The sequence below is a fragment of the Molothrus ater genome, chromosome 5 (genome assembly GCF_012460135.2).
Source record: "Molothrus ater isolate BHLD 08-10-18 breed brown headed cowbird chromosome 5, BPBGC_Mater_1.1, whole genome shotgun sequence".
In the NCBI taxonomy this organism is placed as follows: Eukaryota; Metazoa; Chordata; class Aves; order Passeriformes; family Icteridae; genus Molothrus; species Molothrus ater.
Window position 1 is genome coordinate 25,949,143 of NC_050482.2, and position 21,535 is coordinate 25,970,677.

The 21,535-nt window shown below is 36.9% G+C and overlaps 1 protein-coding gene across 1 annotated transcript in view; it reads right to left on the minus strand.

Annotated features, from left to right (window-relative positions):
• The window catches only part of FOXP2 (forkhead box P2), a 405,297-nt gene that overhangs the window by 276,439 nt on the left and 107,323 nt on the right, over positions 1–21,535 (minus strand). The window contains exon 3 of the mRNA XM_036400898.2: positions 9,471–9,554. The gene's annotated coding sequence lies outside the window, so the exon portion shown is untranslated. The remainder of the gene's footprint in view (positions 1–9,470; positions 9,555–21,535) is intronic.

Consider the following 21,535-nt stretch of genomic DNA (forward strand, 5'->3'; position numbering starts at 1 on the left):
ATACTGTATTCAGAAAATTTTCTAAAGACAGAGAAATAGCAAATAACCAATTTTGTAAAAGCTCAACATGCAAAAAATCAGGGGAAAATGTCACTTTACTGTAAGAAACTGGACTATTCCATTATACTTTAAGGATAAGTAAGTAACTCTGGGACTTCCACAATAGGACAGCTTCCCTTGGAAAAACAAATAAGCAATAAGCAGGTGTTCAGATCAAATTTTAGGGGCATATTACACGTGTGAATTAAGCACTGACCTGGGAAAAGATGTTCTGTGAAGGCTCAAGGGCTTCAACATATGCTCACTTAGCAAACAGCTGCAGCAGTTAAGGCTGCTCCTTCCCTTTCCTTCCTTTCCCTACTGTTTGCTACCCTCCCAACACCAGAGCTGCCTGCTGCCACAAAAGAGCTGGCAAAGGGACCAAAAAAAATGACCATTTGTTGTGTACCTTTGGTGCAGACCAAGGAGTATGGTTCAAATTGTTATGAATTTTCTATGGCATCGGCTGGGCATCCTTTTCACATTAATTTAGTTCCCTTTTTGACAGGTTGAAGAAGAGAAGCAAGAAAAAAATGCAGCTACAAATTCTACTGGAGGGGCAATAAAGAATTTGGGAGAAAGGCAAAAGATAGCAAGAACTAAAGTACCTGTTCATTAAATAAGTATGTGCTTAGTTAAAAGGATTATCAATAGGGGTGGGTGCAATACTTTTACAGTGAAGATGAAAAACTTACAAATGAAAATGCTTATATTTCACAGTTTTATAATAGTATTGCTCAAAAAAGCAAATGTAAAATGATTCTGTCATGAGAGAAAACTTTAAATATTTTTCCATTCATTCAGTAATTCAGTTCAACATCTCAGCCTTATTTTAAAAAATAAAATAAATAATAACACTGTCATTCATTTAGTCCACTTATCCAGCAGAGAGAAACTGGCCTGAGGCAAAATTTCAGTAAAGAAGTTCGTTTTGTTGGTTGGGGGTTTTTTGTTGGTTTTCTGTTTGTAGTTTTTGGATTTTTTTTTGCTTATTTGTATGTTTTTAAGAAGAAGGAATCTTAGAAGTAAAATTCCATATAAGAAGAAGGTGAGGGATGATGATGCAAAGATTACAGACCCCTGAGTTCATCTTTTAGAAACAAGTAGCAACCATCAAATTTGAGAAAAAAATACATCTACCTGTATCTAAAAGCCTTTGACTGGACTGAGTAGAAATGTTGTATATGCTATAGGTCTAATTCTTTATTAAGTGATAAAAAGAGAACTGGATTTGCATTACATCATGAAAATGTATCTTAGAGCAAAGAGAAAGCTAAGTAAAAATGAATGACAAATGGCCATGTGAGAATTTTAATCTTGAAAAGAAGAAAGCTAAATATTCAGCAACTGGATGGTAGCATGCAGATAATAAATATTAGCTTCAAATTAGCTGCAAAACATTTAAGACATGAGGTCACATGTCTTTGTCATAGCACACTATCCATCTGCTCCAATTTGAAGTGTTTAGTAAATAGCTTCAGCCAAATAACACAGAATGATCTTAGGCTGCAAACTCTTACAGGAATATACATCCATATGTATCTCAACAGATCTAAAACAATATTTAATTTAGTTTCTCAAGTAGTAAAGCATTTAGTTAAAATTACAGTCCATTTCCCATTAGTGCTATTACCTATAGAACTATACTTAACCAAAGTATATAGATTCCAGAATTAAATCTCAGTACTTTACATACTGAGGTGCCATGTCCCACACCTTATTATTGAGAAGTGACATATCTTGTGCAAACTATATCAAGCATTTTAACATCTGAAGCCTTTGATTACATGCCAGGTAGTTGTTTGCCTTTTTTTTTTTTTGCAAAACCTTCACTGGATCTGTCATAATTAAATGAATTTATATATAGGTACTCAAATCTATATGCTTATGTTTGGATGTAGGACCAGAATGACCACATGAACCAACAAAACCCGTTTTACTTCCCTAGACAAGTCAAGCTCAGGGGAAAAAGAAGTTTCTTGAAAAATTAAATTGTGAACAATCAGAATTTACCAAAAAAAAAAAAAGGCAGTTAAGCACAGTTTTCCCCACCAAATAACCAGTAAAAACCTGAATTCTATAGGCTGTGACTGACAACAATTACAGCTAAATAGCTGTTTTACAGACTACATTCAAAATTCTGAGGCCTAGTTCCTGAGGGACAATGATCTCTGTCCAGTTCCTAGATGACAGCAGCCACATAAAAAAAAAAATCATTACCTCTTTCTTTCCTAGATCCCATAATGCATTTTCCAGAGAAGAGAAGAAATCACTCCCCAAGACAGTTAACAAGTACCACTTACAAACACAAAACTCATTTAAAATCAGCTTTTTAGGGAGGCTAACTCTCAAAGCAATCAAATAAACATCTATTCCATGTCCAAGATCCCATTTATTTTCAGGAATTACATGTGATGCTATTTCTTCCATATGTAGTTACTTGTACTGAATTGCTTTCTTTATTGCCTACATTCATTTATTTTTTTAATAAGGATTTAAAATAGATAGGTCATAACATTTATCATATAATGATTTCTCAATAAGGTAACTTCAAAAGCATGCCAAAAATACAGATAATTTTTTTTTACTTTTTTTTTTTACAAATTTTTTTTTTTTGTACTGAAGAACATAGGAAATAGAGGAAAATCAGAATTACTTCAGACACAGTCAAATAAGAGACCATGCTGAGGAAAACAGCACAAATAAGTCATTCTGAGCAATATGGAAAACTACATTTGATTTTTTTAAGTTTTAGAGAAATCCCAAGTAAAGTGAACTACTGTTGAGGCTTCCCTTTCTCTTGATAAAACCAGCTTTTATTCTGTCTAAATCAATCTGTGTTGGAGTGCTCACAGGCCTCAGCATTTTTTCCCAAAGATTGTGCTAAGGGCATAATGGCTTTACAATTTAACTGGAAAAAGCTATGAGAGAGAGAAAAGGCTACATAACACAGAAATGAGCAGGGATTCTTTGTCTTGGACCTCCTATCACAGAAAAAATCCAAAGCAATTCTATGTATATAATTAAAAGCAACTAAATTAATTTTCTCTGTTCCCTCCAAATGGCAAGACTTCCAAAAAATTTCAGACATGGAAAATGAAGGGGTTAAAACAGGGATATATATATATATATATTTTTTTTTTCTTTTTAGATTTGTGTCTTCTATTCTGTCCCAAGGAAAGACAAAGGTGTTGCTGACCCTTTTATCATACTGAATGAACAGGAGGAGCACCATGGGGTAAATGTTGAAATTTTAAGTCTGGAACTGCTTTGAGAGCATTAAGAGTTTGGCCACATACAGTCATCAGCAAGAAAGACCTGGGGCCAGTGCTCTGCCTTATAAGCACAATAGAGAAATTTTTACTCTTAAAAACACATAGAGGATGTGAAAAACAAAGAGAAGAGTATCTGTCCGGTCGGCTGTCTGTCTCTGCCCAGACACGCGTAGGGTGGTTCTGGGGCCGCTCGCGGTTCAAAGGACCAGTCTGGACTCCTCAATTTTTCGGTCTTCAGATTGTTTAGTATTTCTTATCTACAGAATTTTCTCTCTCTGCCCAGCCAAGGTCTGACCAGCAAGGCAGCCCAGGGCACTCTGACCACCCATGGGGCAGGTCGTGTCTTTTTATACTAAAACCTACATACATGATACTTACCTTTATTTCCCAATACCTTTCACCCATATTAGCAAGTGCACCTTCACCATGGACCAATTCCCAAGTGCCAGCATCACCACAGAAAATGGATGACAAGAAGAAGAAAGAAGGACAAGACACGCCCTGATCCCTCCATCTTGTCTCCATAACCCCCTGTACCAAAACCCTAAAATCTATATTTCACCCTGTAAATACATCATCCTTGCACCATTCACTCCCAAGTGACTCTCAGGTCCTCAAACAGGTGGCACATCCCTAGAGGGATCAAAGTCGAGCCACCAGACGCTCCTGGCAACATCCCAGGATTTCCGAGCCCCCCAAGGGTTCTCTCGGTAACTCTGGACACCCGGAGTGATGTGCTGAGTTCCCACAGTATCATTCATGCTTCTTGGGTTTATTCACAGTCTTACTGAAAATATGATTTTGACCAATACCATCCCTGCCACTGCATACATCAGCACAACTAGCTGTGTATTCTGGCTAACATTTAACCTGGAAATCTACCCTTACTATGTTTTCCTAGTCTGTCAACTCACTCCTGCAGGACATTCTCAAATAGCTCATTCATCATTTATTCCTTACCCAATATTCATGAAATCTCACTAGTATCCCACCTTAAAGTAGAAATAGCACAATCTTTTACAATCCATTTCTTCAATTTAAAAAATGAAATAAAATTGATACATAACATCTCTCTCCTCTCTAAAAAAGAACAGATTTTGTTTAAACATAGAGAAAAAAGAAAAATTAGTATTGGATATTTAAATGACTGTGTTTTCAAGTGGTAAACCAAGTCTGCATCTGCCAGCTTTGCTGATATTTTCAACTTCTTTTGTATTTATTTCCTTAATTAACTCTGAGTTTGACATAATTTATTATACTAAACTAAAACACAGGTGTGTCTTGCTTTCTGGAAGAAGTGGCCCAACTAGTAAGAAGGAGTCCACTAGTGTGACTAAAAAGACCAATACTCATTTTCATCCAGATAAAAAAAGAGTCATATGTCATCTATTGTGTCTTGAGTCACATATTATTATGTATTGTCTTCTTTCTGAAAATAGCAGAGACATACTACAATGCTCATGCACAGAAATTCTTTATAAAATAAAAACGTTGAGAAGAATATTTGGGACTTGTTGACCATTATACTGAGCAGTTTGTCACAATAACTTTAGCACCTCATAGTTCTTGTGTATTGTATTGCTATACTTTTAGAAATGTTTGGGCTTTTTTTAGCAACTTTATCTGTAATATTCAAAATTACGTCACTTAATGATTACTAAAAATCTATAAAGTAACAACCTATTCTGCATTTCACAGAATTACTTTCTCAAATACTAAACTCACTCTTATTTATTTAAATTACATTTTAAGAGACTAGTTATCTATCACCACTCAAATTATCAGAAGCAATACGAAACTAAAATCAGTATATCCATTACTTTTATATTAAAAATAATCTCTCTGTTTTAGAGAAGTAACAATTTAGACACCAATGGAAGTGATATTTTCAACAATTATAATTTTGGTAAAAGCCATTAACAGTGTAACAGCAAGCCAGTAGACACCTTTTCCTGGTATATTGTGCATAAAAAGTATTCCCATCTGTTTCAATGCTCAGGCTTTTTCATGGGCTTAAACCTGTCAAATTATTCCATTTGATTTCAGAGAATTCTCATATGGCAATCTATTTTATTTACTTTATCTTCAATAAAATGGTTGAGTGAGCATTAGCAACTCTGAGACACAAGTTTCAATCAGTCCTCTGGCAAAGGCGTCAATCTACATTAGACCTCCAGTGCTGTGAGCTGCAGCCAGAAAGCTGCAGTGAGGCAGGGCAACAGAGAGTGAGTGAGCAGGACCTAATAAAGCAGCAGTGGAGAGAGAGAAAATTCCCCCCAGACACCACCACACACCGCTTATATAATGTGTGTGCCTAGTTCAACACACCAGTAGCTCCTTAATAAAGCTGACAGCTAAAAAGGAGATTCAGACTCCAACTTCATTTTACATGACAACTACAGTAATGGTCCTCTGTTCTCAAGCAGGCCACATTTAGAAACCTGAATTCAGCTCAGTTAAAAATTAAGAGTTCTCACCTCTCCCATTCATGTCACATAGGAAAAAGAAACATAAAATTAAGATGCACACCATTTTCTCCTCATTTCATACAGCTGAAAAAACACATCAGGTTTCAAGTATCTTTCCCTTAAAATTTCTGTGCTAGAAACCACAGAACGGTCAATATATTTAAGCAATAACTCCTTTTTCAAGACAGCATCATTAGCAAATAATTCCAACAAATGTGGAGCATCACTCCTAGATGTCACAAAAATACCTCCCAAAGCACAAACTTTGTAATAACTGATGCAAGTTCATGTTTTATATGGGCTGTGAAAAACAAGATTATTTCAACAGTGCTCTTCCCAGCAAACCAGACCATTAAGACTGTACTTATTGTTTAGTTGAATTGAAAAGCTGGCCAGTTTAAATCCATAGTTTGACATTATGTATAATCATAGTAAAAACTTACTGCCTCATATTTCCAGGTCAAATTCAATTCTATCAATGTGCACTACTTTTTGACAAAAGTTGACTTCAGGTTCCCCCCAGTCACCAATTTATAGCTACTCAAAATCACCCTGAAAAGATAATTCAAAATTCTAAAATAAGGTCACTGTTCTAATACAATTCAATTAAAGCATAAAATACTGTTTATGTTTCAGATGCTTCCTGTTAGAAACCATATTAAAGACAAAGCCCATCAAACCCCATCTAATTACTTCTTGCAAACCAGATACCATCCTTCCCTTCCAGCATTATGCTGTATACCCTCCTTTCATTCACTTAGACAAGTATTAAAACTCCTTTGCCTTCTGAGCAGACGTGTGAAGGGTTTAGATTTCCTTATGAACAAAGTTAATGCCAGTCCATTATGCAGGCAGTGGAAAACATCGTATCTGTCACATGTTGGTCACCAACACGGTCACCAGCAATGAGTCCTTAGATACCTTCATGAGATAGTCTTCTGTACTAATCTAGCAGTATAATTATGTTTGCCCTCTACAAAATAAACATATGCATATAGACTAAATATTTCATAGTATCCAAATGCATGCATATACATGTACATGAGATGTGATGTTTCAAGTTTGTTTCCTGTAGTACTAGAAATAAACTGGAATGAGCACAATGTCACCTCTTCTCCAAACTGACAACACTGAAGAGCTAGATCAATTTAATAATCATTAATACCAGCACTTATTTAGCTTTTTTCAAAGCCTAAGTAACTCAGAAAACATAGATGTAAATGTATCACTAACAGTCTCTATACTGTCTATTTGAGTCATCAGTCAGAAAATAGAACACGTTTTCTTTGCTTTCACATTTCTCTGAGCACTGTCTCAGTTTTTCTAAAACTTACTCCTATAGAGTTAAGTGATTAAAAACCAGATTTTCTTCTCCCTGTTGATTAAAAATGTATTCATAATTGCAATTTTATTTTTATGCATATCTGTCACTACATTTATAACTAAATCTCAGTTTTCAATCATTTCAAAGACACCATATCCTGCCATAAAAAACCTATTGATTCTAAACACCATACTGAGGAAGTAGCATTCAGAATTCACTACTGTTTCCTCATTGACTGCAAAAACATTCCTTCTCCACCTTCATGGACTGCAAGAAATAGAGACCAATACTAAAAAGGCCAAAAAGATTTTGGCTTCCTTTACAGAAAGCATTTTTATAGAATATTAAAATTATGGAAGAAAATAATGGAGGAAGCAGAACAGCAGTTACTTTCTTTCATATGCTTTACGTTTCAGACATACTGGAATTCAATAAAATTATACTGCCAAAATACCAGAGTTGCACAACTCAGTTACACTGCATTTTGCCCATTATTTGTCAGAACATAGTAAACTTCCAGAGAAAATATCCTTTAAAAACAAAAACACTCTTGCTGACTCAACAGATTTCAACTACAGTTTCTACCAAACTCCAGTTTCTATCAGTTTTCTAAAATACTGACACTATCAAAAAACTATCTAACATAACTACACACAAGTTACACCATTTAGGCAAGTACAAATAAATATGTCACAGAAATCCAGCCATATTTCCATTGCTACATAGAAAGCAAAGAATCTGATATTTCTCACTTTTCTTTTTCTACTGAATAATGAAGAAAACCCCACTGTTTTGCAAATAAATATATTATTACATACTAACATATAGTCATGTAAAGGTTTGCACATGATAGCAGTAATATCTACAGTTTCCCTGTATAATGCTGTATATCCTTTGACTTAGAAAACTGCTACACCTAACCTTTCTTCTTTTCCTGGCTTCACCATATTCATACTGTAGCCTTCCAGCCAGTGCCTTAACTCCTTGGAAAAAGGTGAAGTTAAGTCAGAATAAAGGAATTTTCCTTTCTTATTACCCAGTGAAGATAGTCACAGTGAAACACACACCAGAACAGTTTTCTTTTACCCTACTTTGAACTAGGTCAAAAAGGGCTGTTCTTCCTCAGAGAGGGTAAAACTTCAAAAAAACTTGTTATAAACATAGTTTCAGGACTAATTACTGTCATCATCATTAAGTCCTGTGGAACAGCTGTATTTTCTTTCCTTCCAGAGGCATCAATACATTAAGATGGATATACCAATATTATGGAGTATATGGGTATATCAGAGTATCTAGTAATACTTTAGCAGTTGGTACACATGACATTATTTGTATTTACATATTTGTTTCTAATTCCTGGTGTACGCAGAAGAATTTGGTCTGGTTACTATTTTGGCAAGTTTGTTGTACCCTGTTGACATCTGTATCATAAAAATGTAGTATCAGGCCCAATTGACCATATTTTGCAATTTATATTTTAACATATTGCCTAAAAACTTCGGATTTGAAAAATTCTGGGAATATTCTCAAAAAATGTTATACCTCGGTAGGAAATGTAGAATATGAACAACTGCAACACTCAATTTTTTTTTTTTGTTGCAATAACAATTACGAAAACCCCAAAATAAATGTGACTGCCTTGCTAAGCTCTCATCTTACACTAACTTCTTCAGGATCTCCTTTTCCAGTCTAAGTGAAAAAGACCTGATAACCACTTGTACACGATGCACTGAAGATAGCTGTGAAGGTCTGGAGCAAAGCAAGGTATTCAGTGCAGGCATGCCAAGGCTCCAGTGGCACTGTACCCACTGACAATGTGCTGTCCCAGGCAGGTTCAGCCTGTAAACACACACAGCAGCTGAAATAAGGTTTGATCTTGTGTCCTTGACATCATGGCATTCCTGGTTACCAAAGGAATAAAGATCATCCTAGTTTCAAGAACAAGGACTATCCAAACTCAGGAATTCTTCACTATTTATTATAATGTATTTGCCTTTTAAAACTTGATTTTTCACAAGAGATACAGTCTAAAACAGTTTTCAAAACCAATTAGCCTAATTATCATGCTCCTAATACAGCTGATGTAATGAAACCGTACAGTGTAAGTAAACTCCAGAGTTCCAGAGACCTTGGTGACAGAACCATGGTTTCACCTATTTTCATGAAAAGGTATGTAGGGAAATGCTAAATGAATCAGATATTGTCTGCTACCTAGTCCCAATACAAGCAGTCATACATCTCAGTGAATCAGGGAAGGCAGACACCACCTAGTTGAATTTGGATTGGTAAGCAAGAACTGCAATTCTGGGACAAAAGTTGCAAAAAAAAATTCTCTTTGACTTGTGATGATTGATTTGTACTCACCTGCTTCTTCTAAGCCTCAAAAAGATCTTTTAACTTCAACCTTGAACTGAAGTGATGTCCAAGATCAATTCTAGTGCCACAATCCTGACAAAACAGAGAAATGTTTACAGCTATTTAGAATCATTTAACAAAACCAACATAGAATCTGGCTTAATCATTCCCTCTAATTTGTTCTCTTAACAAGTAATAAGATTAAATGTAGTCCACAAAGAAATATAATTGTTCACCAAGTTTCTTCCATGCAGCAGACAGCTAAGGCATCACTCAAATTCAAGTCCTGTGTTTTTATTCTATTTTTATTATTGTAGTAACCAAGGGCAAACAAAACAAAGGCTTCCCTGAAGTAGTTTGTTTCAGGCAGAGAACTGCACACAATATCACTACCAGTAAGTCCACAGGGTCATCTGAAGGAAGGGACAGAAGCTGGGAGACAGCATGCCAATAAAATTTAAATCTGTATGCGTGCTAGGAAGGACAAAAGGACAAGCAAAAAGGGAAAAAAAAAAACCAACCAGCTTTGAAGCTGAGACTGGAAGACTGCAATGAAGAGAGAAGTTTGGACAAGGCAGAAGAAATAAAGAACACGCAGGTCTGTAGAACATTTATATTACACCTATGCCTCAGCACTTTTCTCTTTCCTGAAATCAACTGGCACAGATAATCCTCCATCTATGTAGGATGTAGAATAATCCTACACCTATGTAGCATAGTCACATATGCTCTGAAACAGAAGGGCTCCATAAAATTGTCTAATGGAGGTGGTCAAATAATAATAAAATTGTCTAATGGAGGTGGTCAATAATGTCTGGGAATTTTCTGGAACAATGTTAGTTTGCAAAGACATTCACTGTGGCAGAGACATGGAAATATTTTCAGGCATTGTTTAGTTTACTAATACAGACACGGACTCAATGCCTGAAACTCTGCTATCTCTGAAGTAGATCCTACCAGCCTCTCGATGGTGCCTCTTGGCAATTCTCTCTTGCTGACAAGGTCAGACAGAAGCAGGCTGAAGAGTAAAATGAATGTAAAATTTTTTAAAGAAAAGACTTCTTTCCCACAGTTTAAGAAAAAAAAAAATCTGTGTTCCAACTGGCATTATTAATACACACTTTGTTACAAGATGTTTGGACATTTAAAAGAGCTGCAGTTCTAACTGCTTCCTTTGTTTGTAGAGTGTAACAAAACCTGCTGGGAAGGTCGAAGTTCCTAGAAAACTGAAAGCTACCTGGCAGCCTCTGTAGTAGAGCAAGTGAAGAAGGGAGAGCAAAGAATGACAGGCTGGAGAAATAAACACTACATGAAACCCCTGCACAGTAGGACAGCACTGGGAAATGAGAAGGATATCTTATGAGCTTAATACAAAGCAAAAAAGAGAAGAAAATGTTAAAAAACAGGTAAGGAACCTAAGGCAAATATGAGGAGTTGAAGGTGGGTGGCAATTCTTAAAAGTTTTCGAAAAGTAAAATATGTGTCAATGAAACTCTGCTCGATGGTCATGCGGTCACCCTGGATCCACAATGTAAATGTCCAACCAACCAAGTGAAAAGCATTCATCTCACTGACCTATTTCCCATTAAAAGGTTGCAGTTTTGCCTCTAAATAGCTATGCCTCTGTCTTTGAAGTTTCTTGTGCACCTGAATTCTAGACCTAAATATACATTACAGTTACTTCTTCAACATTACATCTTGTTGACAGACAATATGCAAGCCTCAAATGCAAATATTCTGTATTTCTTTTTTTCCTATACTCCATTACACTGAAATACTTTCAAATCATCAGTTCTCTTAGCTTGGAGTATATCAAACATCACATAGTGCTTCATCTCAGAAATAAAGCCAGGACAGTTAGTTATTATACATGAAATCCTGTACCAAAATATGACCCATTTTGTTGAGATAAAGCCTTTTCAGAAGAAATTTTTCATTGTAGTATTTTTGGTAATTAGTCTTAATATGAAAAAAAACTACAATCATTAATCTCAATTTAATTTTATTTGGTCTATTTCTGGATTTCTATACTTCTTCAGAAATCAATAAGAAATATTTAAATTGGTGAGGACGGCACAAAGTAGGTGTGACAGGTCACAGACAGATATCAGGTCTTGCCTACCAATTCTCTTTTTAACTATGCAAATTTTCATCTTTAGAATCTTATTTATTGACTTGTTTCATTTATGCCACATTTCAGTGTGGTTTACCTGACAAAGGCAGAAGACTCCTAAAAAATAATATTACTTCTGTTATAAATTTTGATTTGTTTTGATTTTGGTTAGCATCCTAAAACCTGGATCTGAATCATTCCAGTTATTCCAGTCTAACACTAACATTTCTCTACCTTCCACCTGAGCTAGAAGATTCCATCCCTTGGGCCCCAGCAGGTAGAGCTTTAACTGTTTATCTATCCCCTACTGACAGTGCTTACGGAGATATCTTCCCATTCTCCAACATCTAACAATTCCATCTGAGCCTTAAAAATTTACAAATTCACAGACCTTGTTAATCGAAGCTTTAAAAGCATCCTGACAGAATGTTAATTGTCATAGTTGTGTCAGAAATCCCTAGAATACTTAATTAAAATGAAAGTCAAATTCATTCCTGGATGAAGCCTTAGAAACTTGATTTAAATAAATACAACGCCCATGTGCTGCAAGCTATTTCTTTAACTCATTCATTTACTTGCTGCCATCACCTCTTATTCCACATTTAGATCACAAATCATTAGGATAAGTTTACCTTTTATATGTTTGTACACTGCCTCCAAGATAATATTTTGATTTGAGACAACATGGTTTTATTCTTTATCCTGCCTTAATGGTGGTCTTTGGTATTTTTTAAAATGTAAATAATCCCACCAAAGTGCACTACAGCACTTAAGCAGGTCTCCTGTTTGATAGATCAAGTTGCCATGATGTGTCACTATTTCAGCTAAGACCTGCTTGTTCAGATTTCTTCTAGAGTAAAAATGGTTTAAACTGCATTGAAGTGGGTATCTGTATAAAATATTCTGATGAAGCACTACTCACCAAAGCATGCAAGAAAATTTTAGAACCTGGTTGAGGGCTATCTATTGTTAATATTAGGTATGCTTTTTTTCAATCAGATCGATTGAGCCAAAATCACCACTGGTTTCACTAAAGCAAAAATGACTTGCTGAAGAGACTGTTTAGTATTTTAAAGACATAAACATTCATTCACTGGTATCCTTAGCTTCCAACTATCTATCATATAGGACTCACACAATTAAAAAAAACTCTAATACATAGTAGGACTTCTGAACAAGTCTTAAATTGCACTACATCAATGGGTCCTGAAATTTATTTGAAAATACATCACTTACAATCTATAATGTATAGCTTCTAAAAGTATGAAAACATGTAAATTTACCTAGCAGACTGTGTATTTTAATTATATTTAAACTACTTCAACACATTAATTTAAACTACAAAAAATACGATTTTTGAAGAATATTATATAAACTGCAGAACTGCAAATAGTAAAGAGACACCTCCTTTTGTCCTGATTCCAGGAATTCACATTTCTGTGATAGAAAAATACTCAGAAGCTCATAACCAGATGAGCACTACTGAATGTCATTATAATTAACAAGAACACACAAAATTAATTAGTAGCTATGTTTGTAATCAGTCCAAAGTTAAATGAACCAATGAAAAGACCTTCATACTACCATGATCTCATCAGCTAATTTTTACATACTATTTTACATTACTACTTAGACAAATGAAGGCTGGCTTACATTATCAGTGGGTCCAAATAAAAGTTCTGTGGAGCTGGGAGAAGCATATATTTTTTCATGTGGCACAGAGAAATAAATCAATTCCTATATGATTCTTGAGCTGTCAAGCTTCCCCAACTACGTATTTTCCAAATTTTTCAATGCTATGTACTTATAAAGGTTCACATTATATTCTATATCACAAAAATTATTCTTGAACTTTTACAACATGGAATTTCCTATACAAAACACCCATACACCATTAATCCATAAAACATGTAGCTGTGCAAAGAAGTAAACCAAGTATATTAATAAAATTTACAAAAAATAATTAAAAATCTAATATTAAATGCCCTGGAAATTGCCTGGTGACAGAAAAATATCCACATGGACTAAATGCATCATCTACTTCCAGTGTGTTCCATCCACTGTGCAACTGATGCACAGGTTGCATAAAACTCCTCTTGGGGAAGAGGGCTGGGAGAGATGTTGCTCCACTTAGGTCTTACTTATCCTAATATAAACTAACAGGACACCAATCACCTGTACCCATCAAAGCCCAGTGGAGGAAATGGAGCCAATACCAATGAATGGGAAGCCTGCAGTGATGGAAAAATAATCCCTCAGTCTTTTCTTCCAAAATAGCCACAGCAACATTGTCTGAGTAGTTGGATATATAGGCTAAACCATCCCTGAGGCAGGTCTAACTTGCTTGACTTGCCCCTACATGATAGATAACCTGTGTTGATAGTAATCTTTTAGGTATGCATGATACCAATATCATATTTATAGAGATTTCTATCCAGTGTGCACAGATACCATACCTTACTTTATCCTCAGGCATGTCTGTCTTTCTCTGAAAACATATAATTTATTCTAAGACAACTCAGAGAAAAGCCAATTTCCATTTGTTGAATTTTCTTATTACAAGAAACTGCAACAGTCCACACTAATTGGGGGAGAAGAATATAAACAAAAATATGAAAGCAATTAACTATTCCTAAATAGTTTGTTCTACAATACCACTAACACAATGGCACTGCAGTCTTGTGAATTACTTACAGAATTAGGATGTGTTTCTCCCTTTTTCTCCTGTCATGTGATTGGAAGGGATTCAGAAATGCTATCAGATAGGAATGTAGAACAACTTTAGAAAGTAGTATCTCAAAGGTGCACATATAGGGTGATCATCCTGAGTTGTCTAACATATATAGTTTGTTCCTTTAAGGAGACATATGTATAGATTTATGACCTGCTCACACAATGTTGAAATCACCTGACCCTCCTGCCATGATGCACCATATCACAGACTCTCCCACTCACACAGTGGTTGACGAGTCACAGCTGCATAAAGCATCTGAATTCAGACTGGGTCACTTTGTACATTACACAGATGCATCTCCAAAGTTTCAAGAAAGGTGATTCCTTCCCTAGGCAACCATTTCCATCGCATAATCATCTTTCTACTGAAAATCTTTTGCCTTCTATTGAATCAAAACTTTCACACATGAGTCCCATACATTCCAACTGTTCCTACATATAAAGGGCAACCCTCAGCCCTATTTTCTGCCTGAGCTTGCATCCATCCATCCCTAAATCCCAACTTTCTAGTTTTTCTGCCATTTAGCAGTTTAGTCCAATGATACCATCATTCTGGATCTACATGTGGAAGTCTAGATCCTCCTGTTTCTTTCCCACCAACAAAAATCTTGTCTAAATAAATATATTGAAAATTCAACAAAACCAACAACAAACATAGATAATTAAAGAGTTACAAGTGTCAGGGAGAAAAAGAAACAATAAACTGGGTGAAGTCCACACCTACAAACAACACAGAACAGGAAACCTAACACGCACACACTCCTTGAGCTCCTAAAGACCACAAGAAAACAGACCAAAACATTATGATAAATAAGCCAAACTGTGTAGAAAGAAAAATGAAGAGGTGAAGAAAAAAAAAAAAAAAAACACAAACACAAAACAAGCAAACAAAAAGTTCCAAGATAATCTGCCTGTGCAGCTTCAATCTCCTGCCAAAAATGTCACTATAAAAATAAAGACATAAATTGTCTCACCAATTGCTGTCATCTCCATTAACTGACTGTTTGCAGCAACTCAAAGTGTATGTTTTCTTCTTTGGCTGAACAGCAGGTAACCCCCTCATCAGCATAGAGCTTCCTTGAGGCTTCCACAGCCCTAACACATCCTCAGTTTGGGCACCTCAAGAACTGCTTACATTGCTTAGGAAGTTGCTTCAATACTGATATGAGCACCACAGTTAGTTACAGATAATTGTCACAAACTAAATGTCTGGAAGATGACTGGATCCTTGCAGAGGCCCCTGTCCTAAACCCAAAATTTTACATTACTTCATTAATTGTGTCCTTTGTAAAGAACATAATTGGAACAGAATCATGTCCTCAATTTCTTCTCAGAGACCCTGCCTGGTGAGCTGAGTGATAGGTCTCTCCAGAAGATTCCAATCACACATCTCCATCATTGCTTCTTGATTTCTTATTCAGAGCTAAATTGGTCTGCAGAAGGAAAACTTTTACACATAGGCCAGTCCTCCTTGCAGGCACAGCAAGTCTTCAGCTATGCTGTATTTTGATATGGACCACTTCAGATTACTGGGCAAGTGTTGCCATCTTATTGCAAAGCTCCTATACCTTCAGTGATTTCTCATGGACCTCTCCTCACGGCGCTCACTCCTTCTCCACAACTCAGCCAACAAACTCGAGCTCCCCTAGCTAACCCCACCCTTTTGTAGGACTCCTCATCTCATTGGACACAGCTGTGGCCTGTTAAGGGCAGGCCTGTTCCTAATCTTTGGTGATTAGTGCAGCTGCAACTCCTCAGGTGTGAGACTACATTCCGCACTATCTTTATTTTCTTACATTCTATCCCTCCACAGGCAAGCTCAAGGATTCTTTTTTGGTTTCTTTTTACTCATTAGAGAATGAGTGCTCATGGTTACCAGATCCATCTGGCAGTTAACAGTCCACTCATGTTCAACAACCCAGTGACTCCCTTTCAGCACTGGCCAAGGCAGATGACATCAAGAAAGACATAGGCTATAAATATAAGCCATGCTCTGGACCAAACCCCCAAAGACACCTGGAAAGCTGAAAAAACACTGAAAAATGTCCCTAGAAGTGGGGCAGATAAATATTAGGCTGTTGGATATTTCTGCCTGTCCTGTACAAGCACATCACATATCAGGGTATGACTCAAAGTAAACTTCTAGCCACAGTCAATAACTGCTTTGATGTAGATTAGAATGTATGCCCTTGAAGGGGCAACAAAAGCCAAAAAACTCTACCACCATTTCAAAGAGGGTCACTGAATAAAAATGAGTAAGCTTGTTATAAGGAAGAAAAAAGAATCGGCTGCAAAAGTCACATTTTTACAGGTGGCACAGAGACTGATTAAAGACACTTTTGCAAGCTCAAAAGAAATGCATACAACCTACCAAAAAAGACTGAAAAAATCCAGAGAAGGGAGCTGTCATGAACAAATGGGATGAAGGAGGCTATTAGAAAGAAAAAAGAGCATTCTTGTAAAAGCTTCAAGTTGTGTCCAAGTAAGGAAAACAGAAAGGATTGTAATCTTCGAAGGCTTAAACATAAAACACAGTCCAGGGTCAGAGGCCTGCAGGACCAGCAGCTCCCTACAGGCTGGAGGCCAGAAGCTGTGGGGGCTGTCCATGGTCAGAGCAGGACCTTGCTGCCCTTGGCCAGGGAGAAGAGCAAGGCCAGAAGGTGTGGGGGCTGTCCATGGTCAGAGCAGGACCTTGCTGCCCTTGGCCAGGGAGAAGAGCAAGGCCAGAAGGCTGTGGGGGCTGTCCATGGTCAGAGCAGGACCTTGCTGCCCTTGGCCAGGGAGAAGAGCAGCCCAAGGAGCAGCTGGGGGCAGCCCCAGCCCACAGCACGCTCAGTGGAGATGGCTAAGGCTCGGGTCAGAATCAGGCTTGGTGAGGAGCCTCCCACAGACACCCATCAAGGGGCTTCTGCTGAGGCTGGCAGAAAGCAGGAGCCACTAAAAAACTGGGGGTTTATCCACACCAGAGAAGACTGGAGAAGTTCCTAGGCCAGACATCCTCCTCAGAGAATACATGAGAGGATCTGTCTTAAACTGAAGTGAAATTAGAGACCAGGAGAAAAAAAGACAAACTGAGCTCTAACAGGTTATTATTAGACTGGAGTGTATCCATCCCATCAACAACTCTAAAGGGACTTGAGTATGAAACTCCTGAACTTACAATAGAAAAATGCCTGCTTCAAAATGCCTTAAAATCTAACAAAGGTGGCAAATATGAAATCAATCCTAAAAAATCTAGAGAAGCTCCAGAAAGCTCCAGATCAGTACACATGGAGTGCACACTAGACAACTTTCTACAGACTACAATAAAGTTTATGTGCATGTCAATATAAATGACATGTTTTTTAGGAATGAACATTCCAGTATGTAAATGGAAGACACGCTTTGGATTATCTCAGTTTTTTTGAGAAGTTACTGAGAACATGGACAATGGAGATCCCCTTGTAAGTCACGTATTTCCAAAAATCATTTTAAAAGCTTTCTTACCCAAAGTCTCTAAAAGAAACTAAGCAACATGGGATAAAAAAAAAAAAAGATAGGTCCCTAAAAATTTAAAAATTAAGAATTTAAAAGAGAGAATATTAGGAATAAGAATAAATTACAGTTTGCAGTATTTCCCAGAAGGATATCATAGAATCATTATTAAGGTTAGAAGAGATCTCCAAGATCACCATGTCCAACTTTTGTCCAAACACTACTGTGCCAACTAAACCACCGTGACAACTAAACCATAGCACCAAGTGCTATGTCCGGTCATTTCCTGAACACCTCCAGGGATGGTGAGTCCCTCATCACTTCCCTTCTCATTACAAATCCTGGACATCCTTTGCATGAAAAAATTCCTCCTGATGTCCAACCTGAACCTCTCCTGGTGCAGCTTGAGGCAACTTCCCCTAGTCCTGTTGCTGCTTGCCTGGGTGAAGAGGCTGATCCCCACGTGGCCACAACCTCATTTCAGGCAGCTGTTGGGATGGTCAGGCACTGGAGTAAGTTGCCCAGGGAGGTTCTTGAATCCTCATACCTGGAGAGACATTTGGGTCTGGCACTGGGTGATGTGGTTTAGTGGTTAAGGGGTTACAGTGCTAGTGCTGAATGGTAGTTGGACAATCTTGTTATCATTCTATGATTCTATGAAATTTGAATGTATGCAGGATCCAGATGCTGCCTGCAAATTTTGGAAACCACCTCACATACCTGCAGAACTTCAATACAACTCTTCACACTCAGTAGGATTCTGTACTTGATCTCACACTAAATATATAGGTATCTTCTACAATTATTTTTTAATTACCTTTTGGACAATACTGTTAAAGAAGCAAAACACCTTACCCTAGTGATTTAAACCAAATGGTAAAAGCCAAAGAAAGAGGGATCAAATATTTCATTTCCTAAGATAATAAAGTGTGTTTGTTCATAAAGAAGCAAAGCTGAAGAGGGACTTTTAACAAGGGTTATGTAGTGACAGGTCAAGAGGCAATGGCTTGAAACTGAAACAAGGCAGATTTACATTACAAATAAGGAAGAAACTCTTTACTGCAAGAGGGATGAGACGCTGGATCAGGCTGCCCAGAGAATTTGTGGCTGCCCTATTCCAGGAAATATTCAAAGCAACTTGGTCTAGGGATAGGTGTCCCTGTCAATGGCAGCGGGCTGGAACTAGAGGATCTTCAAGGTCCCTTCCAGCCAAACCACTCTAAAACTATGAAGGGTCTACAAATGAGTGCAATCCCTTTACCAGATTGAAAAAACCCAGCAGTTTTCTAACAAATTATGGGTTCAGGTTAATTTAGGCATTTATACTAGTTCTCATTTCTGCATTAACTTTCATAATAAATGACAAAATTCTCTTAACAGCCTCCTGCACTGTATGATGTACTCATTGCTCATGAAACATAAAACTTCTATCTGACACATACAAATCAAAACATAATGGGAATGTAGATAGCTTTTATATTTTAAAAGCAGTAAATTATCTTGGACATTTATTATTTTTATGCTTATCTTGTGACTTTCTTCAACCCATCAATTTCACATGAATAAAATTACCCTCTTACAAACAGCTTCAGGCATACAAACTCAATATAAAATAAATACAGTAAAATATTGATAAGCTAAATTACGTAGCTTTTCTTTCCAAAATATTAACATATATTTTCTTTTAAAGAGGGATGATTGAAATGCATAGGGTAAGACAGTCCTGGCAGATAAGAACTTTACTTCAAAAAGATACCATGTCATTACTTTTGCTGGGAATTTCAATTGCTTTGGCTAATGCAAAGTCAACAAATTTTAATTTAAGACAATTGACTTTATAGTATCCTGTGGAAATTTCTGTCAGAGACATGGCTGCTTCCAGCCACTCCAAGCCACCCACCACAGCCGAGTGCCTCAGCTAGAAGAGGTTTAGGAAAGGGCAAAACCAACACACAGGCAGAGGATTGGTGGAGGAAAGTGTGAGAAACAGCCTGAGAACACCAGTGAAGGTCAGTGAGCAGGAAGGTGACCTGGTGCTGCCTGAAGAAAGTGATGCTTTCATTATTTCTCACTACCAAAATATATTTTAATTGGAAATAAATTGGATCAATTTTTCCTAGGTCAGACCTGTTTTGCCTGTAACAGTAACTGGTAAGCAATTTCCCATGTCTTAATCATAACCCATGGACTTTTTGCCATCCTATTTTCTCCCTCCTGTCCTATTGAAGAGGAAAACATGCAAGCAGCTGGCTACAGCCAGCCCAACACTGACCTACTGACCCCACAGAATCACAGCACTGGACATTTTGTTAATGCTTTGAAGGACGTTCATGTACTATAACATTGTGAAAACTTAATGCATTTATTCTAGAAACTGATAGCCCTAAACTGTGAAATTAAGAAAATGCAATTTAGCATAAAATTTTCCACTGAGATATATATGGTCCACAATGTAACATGATTCAAAAGTGTTTCCTGTACTACAATGTATATAACAGCATCCCAAGAAAAAAGATTTTTGAAACTTCCAAATCAAACAGGTCAGAAATTACATGTTCACGACTTGTTTCTGTAATGAACTCAAATATTGCCACAATTGCTGAAACTTTTCTCCAAAAAAGACTAGGTTACACAGAATTTATTTTAATCCCATTGCAACAAACAATTGATACGTACAATAAGCCCTTTTAGTAAAAGAAACAGACTTTTCTTGCTCCACAAGCAAATTTAGCAAATGAAATGGGAAATATGTCTGTTCAAACTGAAAGGAAAACATGATAAATGGTAACAGAAGTCAAGTGCCATAAGCAAGAGGACAGTAGGAGCAAGCTGTGCAATCCAGGATACGTGCTGGTGGAAGGGGAAAAGAAGAAAAGAACAAGTAAAAGAACTGGCAGAGAAGTGTGTCACTTCTGGGTGTTGTGGGTTGTAAATTTTAACTACACTGGGAGAGCTCTGACTGCACATGTGACCATGTAAGCACAAGGAAAAATGTATAATTCCAGTAAATTAAAAAGATCAAGTAAGTTGATATTGAATGGCCCCAGATGATCTGTCACACCACAGCACACGCACTTCAGAGGTTACTCCGCAGTAGCTTTTCCACCTGTCTCTTTTCCTGAGTCTTGTGCATTGATTAACAGGATAAACACAAGCAGCTGAAGAGTTAAGTAATGAAAGCAGAAGAGAGGAAAAACTAACGAAACACAGATGAAGGAGAAGAAGACAAAAAATAATGGGAATAATGAAAGAATAAACAGTGGAATTGTTAAAATGTGTGTGAAAACAAGCACAAATATGTTGGTGTCAAAGGTAAAGTAAAAGAGATTAAAGTCATGGATTACTGATGTCAAGAAGCATTTATTTAAAAATGATCCTGCTGCCCTGAACTATAATACAAAAAGGACCCTTTTGAAAACTGCCTGCCAGCAGTCTTAGAAAGGCCTTGTGTTGTGTATTGCCTGGGGGAAATTTAAGCTGTCCTTGGTTTAAAGCAATTGAAACTTTTCAGTGAAATACAAAAAATAAATTTAATTTCATGTGATGTTACCATTAAACACTATACTGTAAGAGGTCCTTTCAGAAATGTGACTACATGGAAAAAAATTTCAGGGCAGCTCAGGACTGATGTAACTAGGCTACCCTTCAATAGCAAAATTCCCATTGATTTCAGCAGAACAGATTTAAAACCAGAACTGAGCACTTTTGAAATTCCTTTATTTATGGATTCTACAGCTGGAATTCATTCAATGCT